Here is a 17,350-nt window from a genome sequence, read left to right on the forward strand (position 1 = left end):
ATTAGGCTTAGGGCCAAAGGAGGAGTCAGAATTTCCTGGACAGAGTTGTCTATGAATCAAGTAGAGAGGAGATGAAAATACACATGGCATTGCATAAGCAAAGAGACTCAAATGCTGCCTAGGACCCTAGGGGATTCTTAATGGACTCAGAGAGTGTATTGGCAATTGTTATGCATTGTGTCCCTCAAAATAAGTGTTATAAATCCTGATCTCTATACCTGTGCTTAAGGAGTGCTGTTTGCATAGTGGGTTAAGGATTGGGCTGCTAACTGCCAGGTGGGCAGCTGAAACCACACCTGCCCCCCAGCTCTGGAGAAGAAAGATGAGGCTGTCTGTTCCCATAAAGCTTTGCAGTTTTGAAAACCGTAAGATGCAGTTCTACTCTGTCATCTTAAGCTCACTGTGAATTGGAAACCCCTCCTTGGCAGTGGGTGTGGCTTTGGGGTTTATACCTGTGGTTATAAATACAGGTATAGGAGTTAGGATGGTTGTCGGTGGGCTAGTTTTAATTTTTGTATGTTAATGAGGTATATTAGTGTATGTTATTCTTTGATTCAATGTCTTTTGAGATATAAAAAAACCAGATGGACAGAGTAGAACTACCCTATAGAGTTTTTCCAAAGCTGTAAATATTTACAGAAGCAGACTACCACATCTTTCTCTATGGGAAAGCTGGGTGCTCTGAACTGCTGACCTTTCAGTCAGCAGTCAAAGGGTTAACCACTATACCCCCCAAGGCTCACAATTTATCTATCTATCTATCAAATCGAGCCATCCATCCATCCTTCCTCCCACCCATCCATCCATGCGTCTATTCCTGGCTATGATCCAATGTGTTGGAGTCTGGAGCCCACCCAGAGGTACCTTGAAAGGAAGAGCTGGTGATCTACTTCTGAAAACTCAGCCATTGAAAACCCTGCGGATCACAATTCTACCATGATGCATGACTCAGAATTGACTCAACTCTAATTGGTTTCTACATAACTTACTGGTTCTATTTCGCTAGACAACCCTGACAAAAACAAGACATCTTCTCTTTTTTTTTTTTACCTCACCAGGGTCCAGTCTGAGTCTGATTCTAGCCATGTCCTTTCTCATACACGATGCCTCTCCACAAGGAGCTTACCATTTCCCACAACCTTTGTTGTTGTTGTTGTGAAGTACTGTCATGTCAGTTCTGACCCGTAGCGACCCTGTATAGAGTTTCCAAGGAGTAGCTAGTGAGCTTGAACTGCGGACCTTGCAGTTTCAATGGCTTTGCAGTCTGGCACATTAACCTACAGCACCACACTAGGTCTCCTTTAGAAGCTACTATTAGTCATATGACAACTACCATTTATCGAATATTTACTACGTGTTAGATGTTGGACTAAATGCTTTCTGTGCATCATGTCCTTTAACCTTCACCAAAAATAGCATGACAAAAAAAAAAAAAAAAGCATGAGGCAGTTATTACTATCTCCAACTTATAAATAATAATAAGGGTCAGAGAGGCTAACTAGATTGTGCAAGATCACTCAGGTTGTACATGGTAGAGCTGAGATTGGAATCTCAGGTTTTATGACCTATGGCCCTTGTGCCAGCCATTCTATACTGCCTTCACTGAATGGCTCTGAGCTTTATACAAATATTTCTTATGTTAAAGTCAAATCTGTCTTTAGGAACTTCCATCTATTGACCAGGGTTCTCTCTCTGGAACCACACAGACCAAGTTGGTTCCTTTTATAGGATGCTTTTTGTTGTTGTTGTTAAGTGCCGTCGAGTCGGTTCCGACCCATAGCAACCCTGTACAGGGTTTTCAAGGCTGTAAATCTTTACAGGAGCAGAAAGCCTCATCTTTCTCCCACGGAGCGGCTGATAGTGTCGAACTGCTGACCTTGCGGTTCGCAGCCTGATTCGTAACCACTACGCTACCAGAGCTCTGATAATGAGAACTCCAGCTGCCTGTCCTGCATCAACTCTTCCTGTAGACAATTTGTTATGGGTTGAATTGTGTCACCCCAAAATATGTGTGAGCTTGCTTAGGAACGTGATTCTCGGTATGATGAAATGATCCTCTGTTTTGTGATCTGAAGTAATTATCCTATGTGTTGTAAATCCTAACCTCTATGTTGTTAATGAGTCTAGATTAGTGGCAGTTAGATTAATGAGGCAAGATACAATCTACAGGATTAAGTTGTATCCTGCATCAATTAATTTGAGATATAAAAGAAATTAAATAAACAAGCAGAAATTAGAGAGACCTAGTATGGTGCTGTGGGTTAATGTGCCAGACTGCAAAGGCGTTTGAACTGCAAGGTTGGCGGTTCAAGCTCACTAGATGCTTCTTGAAAACCCTATACAGGGTCGCTATGGGTTGGAACTGACTGGATGGCAGTTAACAACAACAACAATTACCACCAAGAAATAAAAGATGAGGAGCAGAATGTGTCCTTTGAACCAGAGGTTCATGAGCTAAGAAACTTCTAGACCCAGGATGGATGCAAAGACACATGGTGATCTCCAAGGGACGCCAAGCCCACAGATGTTGAAAGGACACAAGTGCCTTCCTTCTGAGCTGAGAGAGCGAGAAAGCCTTTCCTCAGAGCAGATACACTAAATTTGCACTTCTTGTTGTTGTTTAGTGCCGTCCAGTCAGTTCTAACTCATAGAGACCCTGTATAAGATTTCTAAGGAGCTTGCTGGTGAATTTGAACCACTGACTTTGAGGTTCAAACTGACCTTGTGGTCCAGTGCATTATCCCATAGCACCACACCAGGACTTACAACCTCCTAAATTTGAGAGGATGTATGTGTTTGTTAAGGCCATCTACTTGTGGTATTTGTGTTATAGTAGCACAAGATAACTAAGACACACTTATCCCCAGTCACAAAGACTATAATGATAGCTATGTGAGGTTTTTGTTGTAGTTTCTTTCATCTTTGACATGATGCATTGCACCAGCATGATTTCATACACCCCCCACCAAAATGTGTAAGGATGGTTTGTATTGATTCTCTGGATACAGAGATGAAGCCACTGGGACTTAGAAAGGGAAAATCTGCTGTCTGAGGGTAAAAGGTAAGTCAAGTAGCAGAGCTGAGAACACCAGGATTCAAAGTGAGGTGCATCTGAAGTCAACAAGTATACTAGGAGACTTTCTGAGTGGATGGAGGAGTAAATGAATGAATGAGCAAGACATGGCAGAGGATGACAACATGCCTAAAGGTCCAAGCAAAGGCTAAGGATGTACAGCACAGAAAAAGAGATGGCTTATTTCACACCCAAGTCTTCTGGGAGGATGCATTGATTACCATTTATACAAGCCTCCTGCCTGCCTCTGCTGGAGCTCAGAGAGAAGTTTTAATTGGGCTGATGAAGTTGGGAGACAGGCTGAGGAGTTATTATGAAGTGTCCCTTTGAAAGCAGGAATAATTCTGTACAGAATAAAACACACGGTGTTTACTTAATGGTAAAGAAAACAACAAAAAAATTGTGTATCCTTAGGATGCAATTACATGCCTGGAGCATCTGGTGGGTACGATTCACTTGTTCTTTCTTTCTTGTAACTGCAATTAAGTAGTTAATAAGGAGAAGGACATCATGTTTGGTAAGGTGGAGGGTCAGAGAAAAAGAGGAAGACCCCCAGCGAGATGGACTGGCAAAGTGGCAGCATCAATGGGCTCAAGCGTGGCAACAATTGTGAGGTTGACCCAGGACCGGGCAATGTTTCATTCTGTTGTGCATAGGGTGGCTATCAGTTGGTACCGACTCAATGGCACCTAACAACAACAACAATGAGAGAGAGAACTGACCATCAATTTGTACCACTGAGCTTGTGGCCAGGTAAGTACATAGACGTCCTACCACATTACCCCAAGGGACTCATCTGTGTTAAAGCTGATGATACAAGAGAGGAGGTCATGGCTATGTGCATGGGGCCATTGACCCATTTCAGCTTTGCAGGCAGAGTGGTGGGAAAATGAAAAGCTTGCTCTCACTCAGACTGAGTTTCCCAGAGAAGAGCCCTGAAGTCACCTATAAGAGTAGCAGAAAACACAAGGCATTGCAGTCACATAAACTCAGTCTCTGATTCTGTCTCCCATTCATTCTGGCTGTATCACATCGGGCTTAATTGACTCCATGAGCTTCATCTTCTCATCTACACACTGGGGGCACTGAGGATTACAGATGATAATGTTTGTGAAATTCCTGGCACATAGTAGGAATGGAAGAAACTTTAGTTCTTTATCCTCAGGGGGAGGCCTGTCACATTGAGCTGAAGATATGTTCCCACCACGAAGGCTCATTTTCCCATGAGATCTCCTTGGCCTCTAATGATGTGCACCCCTCCAGGCCGACTGCCTGCTGCATTAGAACTCCACCACCACACAGTACTCATTAGGTTGTTAGGCGCCACAGGTTTCCTGGGGTTTGTAAAACTCAGAGGGAAATTGAGAGAGATGGAGTTGGGGACCTCAGGCAGCTAGCATTCCTGAGATTTCCAATTGTTTAACAGCCAAAGTACCCCTGAGCCTCTTCACAGAGATAAATAAATACAAATACCATTTTAGACTCACCATGCAGCTCCTAAAGGCAGCTAAGAAGCAGAGAAGGCCTGGAACCTATGCTAGGCCTAGAGTAGCTCCATTCTGGGTCCCTCTATTACCACCCTTCTCAAAGGCCTGGTTTTCTCCACTCCAAGAAGTATTCTCTGAAGTCACCTGTTGTCCAGGGCCTCCTCTCTGCCAGGAAAGACCTCCAGTGTGATGGAAGAAACACAGACTCTGGAGTCAAATGGGTCTGAGTAGCTATGTGGCCTTGAGCAAGTTACTTAAATTCTCTGAGCCTCAGTTTCCTTAGCTGTAAAATGGGATAATAATGTGAATGCTTCATAGAGTAGAACTAAATAATCGTTTATGAGTAAAGTGTTTAAACAGGGCCTGAGATATCAAAACCAAAATCTGTTGTCCTTGAGTCAGCTCTGACTCATGGTGACCCTGTTTGTGTCTGAGTAGAACTGTACTCAGTGGGGTTTTCAATGGCTGATTTTTCAGGAGATCACCAGGCCTTTCTCCAAGTTGCCTCTGGTACACTCAAACCACCAACCTTTGGTTTAGTAGTCCTGGGTCTCTTCTTGGCATGTACTTGGTCTCTTCTTCCTGCTTTTCTTTCTTCACACTCCAATGAGACTCCCAATATACTTTCTTTGTTTTGTAATTAATGGAAATAATCTTGCTACCCATCATAGCAATCACATGAGATACATAAGAAATACAAAAAAGCACTGATGAGAAAGGTTTACTAAACCTATGTCTCTTTTGACTCACTGGGCCAGCAAAGGATGACGCCAGGACTACAAGTCCAACATCACAGCTCCCAGGGCATATGTCCTTCTACTATGCCATGATGCCCTCATTCTTGGCTAAATAACTCCTTACTCCATTTCTTTTATCTAAAAAGTTTTGATACAACTGCTAGCAATATAGATGAACTTTGCAGCAGATATCTATTTTTAACGTAGAAAGAAAAGCATTAAGATGTCAAACGTGGGGCTGCTAAGTGTATATCTGCAGCCCAAACATGAGGCACTAGGGACTGAAAGCTCAGAGAAGTAATTGCCACAAATAAGACTCAACTGGACATTGATTTATTCAGACTGTTTGCCTGATTTCCACTTTGAGTTTGTTCAATTGACAATTCCTCTTTGTTGTTTCTTCTCAGGAACATGATGATGCTAGATCATTTGGATGGAAATGTGCTCACCCATTACCTCATTAACTTCTGGGGACATTGCATGGTAATTGACACCTTCCTTCTCGATTTCTCTCCTCTCATCATTCAAAATGTTGTTGGAGTGAGAAGAAATGATGGCCCATTTCTCCATGATGTGTTAGGACCTGTATTTGTCATTTGCGATCCTGACTGCTGAGCACAGTGGGAACTCATCAACATGATGGTAGAACAGAGGGAGAAGCCAAGGGCAGATGACAAAGGTGGCTTCACTGGCTACTAGAAGCTGGTGTCTAAGGGTTATGGCACACTGGGGCTTCCTCTGAATTCAAAATGATGATGAAGATGATGGTGGTGATAGTGAGGATGATGGTTACAGCTTTAGAGTCTCAGGGTGATGCACATAGTTAATACATTTGGTTGCTAACCAAAACTTTGCAGGTTTGAGTCCATCCAGAGCACTGGGGAAGAAAAGCCTGGACATTTAAAAAAATCAGTTATTGAAAACCCTATGGAGTTCAATTCTACTCTGAAAACAAAGGGTCATCATGAGTCAGGACCAACTTGATGGCAATGGAACTGTTTTCTTGCATATTAAGTTCTTGTTGTTGTTATGTGCTGTGGAGTTGGCTCCAACTCATAGATTCTTAGTACATGGAAAAATGGAATTGAAAGACAATGGAATGTTTTCATAAATTTTTGAGGCCCCCTCATATATAAAAATTTCCATTTATCTTTCTAACAAGTGTGTAAGGTAGGCTTGTTGTTGTTGTTGTTGTTGTTAAGTACCATCTAGTTGGTTCTAAACCATAGCAACCCTGGATAGGGTTTCTGAGGAGTGTCTAGCAAGCTTGAACCACCAACCTTGCAGTTCAAATGGCTTTGCAGTCTGGCGCATTAAGGTAGGCGTAGACAGGATAAATTAGGTTATCCAAGATCACACAGCCAGTAAACAACAGAAATGGGACTCAAAGCCATAGATGTTTCACTCCAAATCTTCTCTACCACCAAAGTTCAACTTTGCTTGATTTCCTTTGATGCATATAACAATGTCCATTTGTTAAGTTCTTTCCAGGTTCTCTAAGTGTTTTCCATACGTCGCTTCCATCCTCACAACCTGCCAGTGAATGAACCATGAAGCTCACTTATGAATGAGGAAATTTAGCTGAGAGAGGCTAAGACACTCACGCAAGGGCACTTAGTCATGAAGAACCAGGGGAAGGACCCAATCGAATATGAAGAACAAATCTTGTCCACATGAACTATATATACAGCTTTAATACAGAAGTCCAGATGATGGAACATAGAGTCAGGAATGAAGGTAATAAGGAGAGGAATGGCAGCAGCGTGGGGCCTCATAGGTTTAATTCCCAGGTGAAGGTTCTGGAAAGAGAGCATCAGACTGTCTAAATCCTACGCAAAGCAATCCTAGAAGGGATGTTGCCAGAGAGAAATGGAAGGCCAGCCATTCATAGTTGAAACACACATCAGGGTTTTGTTGTTGTTGTCAAGTGCCATCTAGTTGGCTCTGACTGCTAAGGACCCTGTATAGTGTTTCTGAGGAGCAGTTGGTGAGTTTGAACCACCGACCTTCAGCCACACCAGGACTTATCCTATGATAGAGCACTTATTCTATGGCACCACACTAGGACTCCCATTAGGGTTTAGGGTGCTCAGATAGCTCACCCCATGTTTTTTGGATACCAGGGTCACAGTATTCTTCTAGTCCATGCCTGCTGCTGGGACTGGGGGAGGGGAAGAGAAGTAGATTTGCAAAGTACCTATTGTGACCAAGCACTGAGCTCTCTAAGGCTCTGTGTTCAATCTCATCCCAATCCCACAAAGTAGGTTTTCTTACCTTTCCCTTTCTCATTACCCTGACTTCCTCAAGCCTAGCACAGTTCTTGGCATGAACAAACTTAGTAACAATTTGTGGAATTCATTAATCCATCTTAAATTCTGCTGCCAGGAAGAAATTAACACGAGTGAGAGCTATTAATAAGATATTAATCATGTGAGGTATATGTTGACTAATTCTCTAAAATATTGACATCGCAGTTGGCTGGACCATGATTCTCACTGGTTTGGTAGTTATGGAATGATGCAGAATGGCAGGAATGTAATGATTTTCCATGCTTCAACCTGATGTGGCAAACCAATAAAAGGATCCAGGGAAGGGAAGCACTGGTATGGCACTGTAGGATAAACACTAGACTACTAACTACAAGGTCGGCAGTTCAAACCCACCAGCCACTCCTCAGGAGCCCAATCCAGGGTCACTGACAGAACTGACTAGACGAAACTTAACAACAACAACAAACAATACCTTTAATTCCATCACAACTCTGACCCAATGTAAGGGATTCTCCCAGGGCTGTGAGCTGCAACACTCTTATCTTACAAGACATCAAAGGAGATAGAAGCCAGCAGAGAAGGAGAAATTTATTATCACCAAGGAAGAAAGATCAAGAGTAGAGTATGTTCTTTGGGGTCCCTGCACTGTGACTCTCCTATTGTTGTTGTTGTTAAGTGCTGTCAAGTTGATTCCAACTCATAGCAACCCTGTATAGGGCTTCCGAGGAGCGACTAATGAGCTTGAACTGCCAGTCTTGCAGTTCAAACTGACCTTGCAGTCCAGTGCATTAACCCGCAGCACCACACCAGGACTCCATGAAGTTCCTAGATTCAGGTAAAGATTGATACCAAGACACATGGAGATTTCCAAGGAATGCTGAGCATGCAGATGCTAAAATGAGACAAAGACCTTTCTGCAGAGCTGGCACTCTGAGTTCAAACTTCTAGCCTCCTGATCTGTGAAAGAATCCAGCACATTAACCCACAGCACCACACCAGGCTTCCCATACTGTGAGAGAGTACATTTCTGTTTCTTAAAGAAGAAGAAAACAGGATCAGTAAATTGAGTCAATATCTTGTAGACATACTTTGGTATCTTGCTTGTACTTACTGTACTTACTGAGTACAAGCAAGACAGTACATCCAGGCATTTTGTTTGGGGCTTGGACTAAAATACAGCTTCTGCCCGTCAGCAGTTTCTCATGAGCAAGATGAAGCATTGCCCAGTTCTGTGCCATTCTCATACCCGTTGCTGTATCTGAGCCCATTGTTGAAGCCATTTTGTCAATCTACCTTGTTGAAGGTCTTCTCCTTTTTCTGTCATTGGAACAGAGCAAGGAGATAGTGTATGTTTTAAGATCAGAAAAGATGTGTCAGGATTGTATCTTCTCACTATAATCAATTATTCAGTCTGTATGTTGACCAAATTACTCAAGAAATTGGACTATATGAGAAGAACATAGCATCAGGATTGGAGGAAGATTCATACCTGCTGTGGTGCCGTAGGATAAGCACCAGACTGCTAAGCAAAAGGTCAGTGATTCAAGCCCACTAACCACTACTTGGAAACCCAATACAGGGGTACTATGAGATGGAACTGATTTGATGGCACTACCAACAACAATAAGGAGCTCTGATAGCGTAGTGGTTATGAATCGGGCTGCAGGCCGCGAGGTCAGCAGTTCGAAACTACCAGCTGTTCCGCGGGAGAAAGATGAGGCTTTCTGCTCCCGTAAAGATTTACAGCCTCAGAAACCCTGTACAAGGTCGCTATGAATCGGAACCGACTCCATGGCACATAACAACAACAACAACAACAACAACCAACAATATGCAGATGACAAAACCTTGTTAACCAACAGTGAAAAGAACTTTCAGCTAGAATTTACATATTGTCATCGAGTCAGTTCCAACTCATAATGACCCTGTATAAGGTTTCCCAAACTGCTGATTATTATAGGAACAGACACTTTCTTCTTTTTCCCTCAAAGCCACTGGTTGGTTTGAACTGCTGGCCTTTCGGCTAGCAGCCCAATGCCTAACCAACAGTGACAGTAGGGCTCCTTGCCTAGACCAGGAGCCTTAACATCCCCAACTTTCCCCAGTGGCCCTCATTTAACACTTGCATGTGGACCCTCTCCTGAACACACAACAGACTCATTTGGATGCTGAATTTTCACAGTCTTTCCGGGTTCTCCCCACAGTCTTCACTACAGCCAAAAACTGATGGAAAGTTCAGAGAGGGCCAGACATGCCTGATTGCTCTCTCAGATAATTCAATTTGTTAGTCCATTTAAAAAAAAAAAGGGGGGGGGGCGCGGCAGAATACAATAATACTACTACTGCTGGTCACATCCTGGCGAGGAGGAACCCACCAGGGTCCTCTCAATGAGCAGATAACATATTTAAATGCAGTCCGTCCGTCAGTAATCTGCTGCCACCCCATCCACAGAGAGCTGCTTTATTGAACACTATAATTGCCTGGATGCTGTTATTCATTTCTGTAGCTTTTGCTATTAATTAAATATTTTTGTTGAAAGCTCCCTGCGACATTTCTTGCTGCATTCTTGAATATCTGATAAGATATACAGTCTGTACACGGGTACTGCTGCATTTGGCTGATAGTCTTGTCCTAGTTTCTAACCCTCAAAATGCTGAAGAAATGACACAGTTTTAGTGGAATGGGGGCTTGAGGGGGCAGAATGAGTACAAGAGTCTTAGTGGAATAGATGCAAATGTCACGTTTTAGAGCTCATTGTACTGGCTTGAGATGGAAATTGGACTAGACCCTTATTCAAAAGCTTAGCCCATTCCTTGGGTCACAGACAGCATGATTGGACTGGCTCCAACAATTCCAACTGCAGTGGTAATAGGGTTTTTAGTCACTCATTCAATATTATTTTACCAGTATTTCTGGAGCTCCAATTCTATAGGAGACCCTGTGCTAAGTGCGGTCAATATACAAATGTAAATAACAAAAATAAAATTTGAAAAACAAAGTATTCTCTGCCCTGAAGAAAGCCACAATCTATTTAGGAACATAGCAAGCTTACTACAGTAGCATGTTTAATTTTGGGTGTGAACTCACTGTAGTAAGCTACAGGGCCTCTGTGTCTCAGGGGAAGAGTGGAAGCAAAAGGTACAGAGCAGGAGGGACAGAGGTATCCAGAGAGTGAGGTGTCTCAGCGGAGTCAAAGTGGAGAAGCAGCGTCTGTCTACATACAATTCTCCCAGGCCTAAGAGTCCTCTGCTCAGCTGTTTACTTGGATGCTGCAGATGAGGACCTGAATCTTGGAGGAGGAAATCTGAGACTAGAGACTCTGGGGTGAAGAGGATGAAAAAGGGGGACTAGCATCTGTCCCCCCACTTAATGACTGATCTGGATTGGAGTCCATAGGGGCAGAGAATGTGTGTCCATGACGGACTATGGAACTCGGAGCAGGCACAGCTGTTGTAGAGTGCAGATACAGAATTTCTGTGAGTTGAGGTGCAAGGCCTGGATCTGCTCTAGCATCTATCAGAGCACTATCTCTTTGGGGGACACAGGGAGTAAGCAATTCCAGGGGATGGGCACTGGTCTTCTCAAGATGGGCACAATTTGATGTCAAAAAAAAGAGGCTCTATTACAGATTAAGGAGTCCTGGTGTGGCGCTGTGGGTCAATGCTCCAGACTGCAAAACCATTTGAACTGTGAGGTTGGCGGTTCAAGCTCACCAGCTGCTCCTCAGAAACCCTATATAGGGTAGCTATGGGTCGGGATCGACTCAACAGCACTTAACAACAACAATTATAGATTAAAAGGAGCTCTGGTAACTTAGTGGTTAGGAGTCAGGCTGCTAACCTCAAGGTCAGCAGCTCAAAAAATCCAGAGGTTCTGTGGAATAAAAAATGAGGCTTTCTGTTCCCATAAAGATTTACAGCCTCGGAAACCCTGTACAAGGTCATTATGAGTCAGAACCAGCACCAGCAGGGCACAGCACCATGAAATAAATGTTGGGATCCTATCCCCCCCCCAACATCTGTAGCCATAATCCTCTATATGGAAATAGGGTTTTTCCTTGTTATGTTAATGAGGCCCTAACAGTGTAGGATGTGAACCAAACCTAATCACTTCTAAGCTATCAAAGGAACAAATGAGACCCAGAAGCAACACAAATGTGGGAAGAGAGATGTCACAGAAGATTACCAAGTGATTGAGGAATGGAAGTTGAAAAAGACAAAGATTTTCCTCCAGAGCTGACAGAGAGAGACAGAGGGTCTTCTACTATCACCAGCACCTTGAATTTTAGCCTCTTAAATGAGAAAATAAATGTATTTTTAAACACTACCCACTTGTGGCATTTCTGGTATAGCAGGATTCTTCAGAGGGTTATAAGACCAGAAAGCATCCACCAAGGAGACATCAGAGTCAGACAGGAAGGAGAGCAGATAAGATGTGAGGCTGCATATAGACTAGGTGAGTACCCCTTAGACACTCCTGGAAATTCTTTGTTGGTGTTGTTATTGTCAAGTGCCATTGAGTTAGTTCTGACTCATTGTGACTCTGTATTGCATTTCCAAGGAGCAGCTGGTGGGTTTGAACTGCCTACATTGTGGTTCGAAGCCCAGTGCTGATCCACACAGCACCATACTAGAAGTCCCCAGGATTCTTAAGGGTGAATAACATTCAGAGCAGTGAAGAAATTCTTGGGTGAAAGGTGTCTTTCATCTCGTAAAATAGGAATTCAACTGTTAGCAAGGTGAGGCAGCTTTAGAACATTTTGATTGGCTAGTAACAACAATAATAATAATGTGTTGTTGTTGCTAAGTGCTGTTGAATCCACTTCAGCCCATAGCGACCCCGTATATGGTTCCCAGGAGCAGTTGGTGAACTTGAACCGTCTACCTTGCTGTTCAAACTGACCTTGCAGTCCAGAGCATTAACCCACCGTGCCACTCTTTGTTTATTCTGACTTAGACTCAGAATAGAGAGGCAGATAGATATGCTCGCTGGCTTTTGTAGAGTATGTCAGCAGAACCCCTGGAGGTAAGCAGTGTGGTTCACTGGGAAAAACACTGGAGTGAAGGTCAAGAGACATGACACTGGTCCCCCTTTGTGATAACTGTCTGCTTGATGTTGAACGAGTTCTCCTCCTTTGGGCCTCAGTTTCTCAGCTATAATAAGGGGCACGATCATTTCCACAGTATTTTCCAGCTCTGCTCTCATCCTTTCAGATGAGCTATTTACGGTGTACTGAAGCTTTTAAACGCAGGGACCTCCTACCATTGGGTGAGGGTTACAAAGGTAAATATAACAAAGTAAGAGAAGAGCAAAAAGTTAAGGTTCTCATGGCAACCGTAATTCACAGCAGCTGTGCATTGTTAAAAGGGTTTCTGCTGACAGTCTGATGAATAATCCCAAAGTCTACCTATTGTGCAGGAATTGTCAGGGACCCTCTCTTTTTGGGCGGTGGGTGCTTGAGGAGGTGTAGGGGGTACAAAGACAAGATTAACCAACCATTTTAATGAGATTTTTAATCAATGCAAAAATATTTGGCAACACTTTCAATGAAGGTGCCCAAATAAAAAATGCATTTATATTTAATGAGGCACTCTGTCTATTTATTATTTATGCAATAATAAATGCCAGTTGGTTATTAATAAAATATTGCTCAGTCATTAATCCTCAATAAATATAGTTAGAGTAATTAGTATTAAAGTGACACAGAATACTTCGTAATGAGAAGGTAATTTTCTCAACGTTAATGGATTAGTCAAACAAACTTTAACTTGCTGTTATCAAGATCAAGACCCTCTAGGGAAAGAGAGTAGGGAGTTACACTATAACCTTGAAAGCTCTGAAAGTTGAAAGACTTGGAAATGAGGCCAGCAGGTGTTCCTGAACTGCAATTTTGTCTCAGGTTTCTCAGGGGCAAAGGTGGGGAAGCCCCACAGATCAAGTCTGTGAATGGAAACATGACAGGACAGTATCTAACACTGAACCATTCTGAAATTTTGTGACCTTGACAAAGTCATTGAGTTTCTATGAATCTTAGTTCCTTCATTTGAATAATGAAGATAATGCTATTTCCCCTTCAGAGTTATGGTACAGATTAAATGAGATTATGCATTTTTTAACAAATCTAGTGCTGTACTTGGCATGTAGTAGATGCTTGATAAATGGTGGCTCTGACTAAATCCCATAAATAATAAAGTATGTGTCATTAGTATACTTGGGGATTTGCAAGCCCTGCTTCCTGAGGATCCCAAACTTTAGAAACTTCACTTTATTTGTTGGGTTCAAATTTATACTCCTCATCTTTTCTTATCCACATTGTGATTTTTATTCATGAAAACTTGCATCAGTCCTTTCTGGTTGACTTAAACTGTTTTCATAGATTTCAAGTTACCTTGACAGCATCATACTTCCAACTGTGACAGAAGTAATATAGAAGAGGGAAAAGTATAAAACTGAAAATCAAGAAAACTATATTCTCACCCTAGTGCTCTTAAATTTCAGCCAATCATTTAGCCTCACTGGATTTATATGTTTTACCTTATTGTCTTAAACAGAAAACTTCTAAGAGTTCCTTAGATTTCAGCATGTAAGTATTTTATTAACTTATTAACTTGGTGCGGCGCTGTGGGTTTATGCATTGGACTGCAAAGTCAGTTTGAACCAGAAAGGCTGGGGGTACAAGCTTGCCAGCCACTCCTCAGAAGCCCTATACAGGGTGTTATGCCCAGAATTCAGGGTCCCCAAAGACCACCAAGGAGCCGACACCGATGCAAGTGCACAAGGGTTGTTTATTCAAGCTCCAGCTCGGACCCCACCTGCATCTGACGCAGCAGATCAAGGATGGAGCCGTGAACCCCCAGTTATTCAACCCCGAGCTCGGACTCCACCTGCATCCGACGCAGCGGATGAGGGATGGAGCCTTGAACTCTCAGTTATCATGCTCGAGCTCAGACTCTACCTGCATCTGAAGCAGCAGATCAGAGATGGAGCCCCGAACTCTCAGTTGGCAGGGTTTTTATAGAGTTTTAAAGCAAGCTCAGGATTTTTCAGCTTTACAATATTTGGATTGGTTGACATTTGGCAAAGTATGATATGTTACAGTTTAATTGGTCAGTACTGGTGGTCTTTTGTTCTTAGGCTAAGATAAGGAAAACATCTGGCATCTGGCCTTGGGATATCCTATCTACTGCTTAACTAGTTCTTGCTGTTGCTAGGGGTGAAAGGATATTCTAAGGCAGCAAGAGCTGATTTAACACGTTCCTGGAACAGGAGGATGTGTTCAGGCTAATGTACAGAATGGAGTCTTTTTCTTGGTCCTACAAGGGTTACTATGGGTAGGAACAGCACATAACCACCACCACCACCATGGGTGGGAACCAACTTCATGGCACTTAACACCATACATGGCACATAACAACACCATATATCTTTGGATTTTTGCTTCTTTAGAGAAAGTTGTTTCAGAGTAAGGATATTCTTTGAGGTAAAAATATGCAGATAGTCCAAAGCATTAGGGTTGGAGGAGGGTACCCTCAGTGACTACATTAATTCAACTCAATTTAAAGGAATATTGCTGAGTAAAGGAGGAAAATTAAAAAGGAACAGGGCAGAGAACAAAATGATGTAAGAAGAGACACTGAAAATTGCTCATGAACATAGAGAAACTAAAGCAACTGGAAGAAGTGAGAAAGTAAAAGAGTTGAAAAGAAAATTTCAAAGGGCAGCTCAAGAAGACAAAGTCAAGTATTATAATGAAATGTTCAAAGACCTGGTGTTAGAAAACCAAAAAGGAAGAAAACTCTCAGCATTTCTCAAACTAAACGAATGGAAGAAACAACTCAAGTCTTGACTTGAAATATTGAAGGATTCTATATGTAAAACAGTGAATGATGCAGGACACATCAAAAGAAGATGGAGGGACTGTACGGCGCCAAATTCAGAGTCTCTGCATCTGACAGTGAGCGATCTCCTCTCTCATTGTCTTTTCGCAGCTATGGTCAGCGCCTGTGAATCACCAATGGACAAAGGTGGAGAAAAAGCCGAGTCAAATGAGACACCCACTATTGCCTTGGGACCCAGGACCACCAACACGGACTGAATTCTGGAGGAAACTGACCAGGACAAGAGTAGCGAACTTGAAAGAAACCTGTCAATGGAAGAAGGCTAGCTCAAGAGTCAGAATGTCTCAGATTTAACAGCAACCGAAAGGGAAGACTCTTCATTACTCAATCCTGTAGCCAAAAAACTGAAAATCGATACCAAAGAAAAGAAACAGAAAGTGGATGAAGATGAGATTCAGAGGCTGCAAATCCTGGTTTCTTCTTTTTTCTGAGGTGCAGCGGAATCGTTATGAAATGTATCACCGGTCAGCTTTCTCCAAGACAGCCAGTAAAAGGCTAATTCAGTCCATCACTGGCACCTCTGTGTCTCAGAATGTGATTGCTTTGTCTGATATTTCCAAGGTCTTCGTTGGGGAAGTGGTAGAAGAAGCACTGGAGGTGTATGAGAAATGGGGAGAGATGCCACCACTACAATACAAGCACCTGAGGGAGGCTTTTCAGAGGTTAAAGTCAAAGGGACAAATCCCCAACTTGAAGCACAAGATAATCATCTTCTAGGTCAAATCCAAGAAAGGCCTATGACTGACAGAAGTATGGCGTCTTCCTATCCCGTGAGATTATCTGCACTGGTGCTTCAGGGTCTCAGTCCACCAATGATTTGACGACGATCTCAGTAGCTTCCTCAAAACTGGTGTGTCACACCTAGAAGGATATAGCCTTATTTCATTACTGTGGGTTAATGCACTAGACCACAAAGCCATTTGAACTGCAAGGTAGATGGTTCAAGCTCACCAGCTGCTCCTTGGAAACCCTATACAGGGTTGCTATGGGTCGGAACAGACTTGGTGGCACTTAACAACAACAACAGGCATTTTGAAGCATATAACTCTCTCTTGGTTAGTAGAAAGAAGAAAGGTGCATAGATCTTGAACATTCTCTGGACAGGAGAAAAGCTTTCCAAGAGAGACTTTTGATGGTTTTACATTGAAGCCTGAAGTTACTCTGACTTAGGTTGTTTCTTAAGTCTGATGTTAAGTAGATGAAACAACCTGTAACTTTTGACTTATGATACCCTACTATGAACGTTGCAGTAATACCATACTGGAATAGTTTGTCCTTGTAAACATTTCAGATTCTCCTATGTGTTTGAGTGAGTGATCATTAAACTGTTTTCCAATTTGTTAAAAAAAAGAAGAAGAAGAAGAAGATGGAGGAATAGACAAAGTCACTCTACCCAATATAAACCCTAAAATCTTTCAATAGGTACCATATGATCAAGAACCTATGGTATTGAAGGAAGAAGTCCAAGCTGAACAAGGTTCCAGGAATAGATGTAATACAAATAACTGAAACCTTTCAACAAACTGATGCAGCTTTGGACATGCTCACTAGTTTATGTCAAGAAATTTGAAAGACAGCTATCGGGCCAACTGATTGGAAGAGATCCACATTTGTGCCCATTACAAAGATAGGTGATCCAATGGAATGCAGAACAAGGGATATCATTGCTGACGTCAGATGGATGTTGGCTGAAAGTAGAGAATACTAGAAACATGTTTACTTGTCCATTATTGACTATTCAAAGTCATTTGACTGTGTGGGTCATAACAAAGGTGGATAACATTGTGAAGAATGGATATTTCAGTACACTTAGTTGTGCTCATGAGGAACCTGTACATAGACCAAGAGGCAGTTGTTTGAACAGAACAAGTGGATACTGAATGG

General features: G+C 42.5%; 1 pseudogene; it reads left to right on the forward strand.

The window, feature by feature from the left end:
• Positions 1 to 15,558: 15,558 nt before the first annotated feature.
• On the forward strand, positions 15,559 to 16,183 carry LOC102834638 (annotated as a pseudogene).
• The last annotated feature ends 1,167 nt before the right edge of the window (positions 16,184 to 17,350 follow it).

Source organism: Chrysochloris asiatica, unplaced genomic scaffold, assembly GCF_000296735.1.
Source record: "Chrysochloris asiatica unplaced genomic scaffold, ChrAsi1.0 scaffold00026, whole genome shotgun sequence".
Classification (NCBI taxonomy): Eukaryota; Metazoa; Chordata; class Mammalia; order Afrosoricida; family Chrysochloridae; genus Chrysochloris; species Chrysochloris asiatica.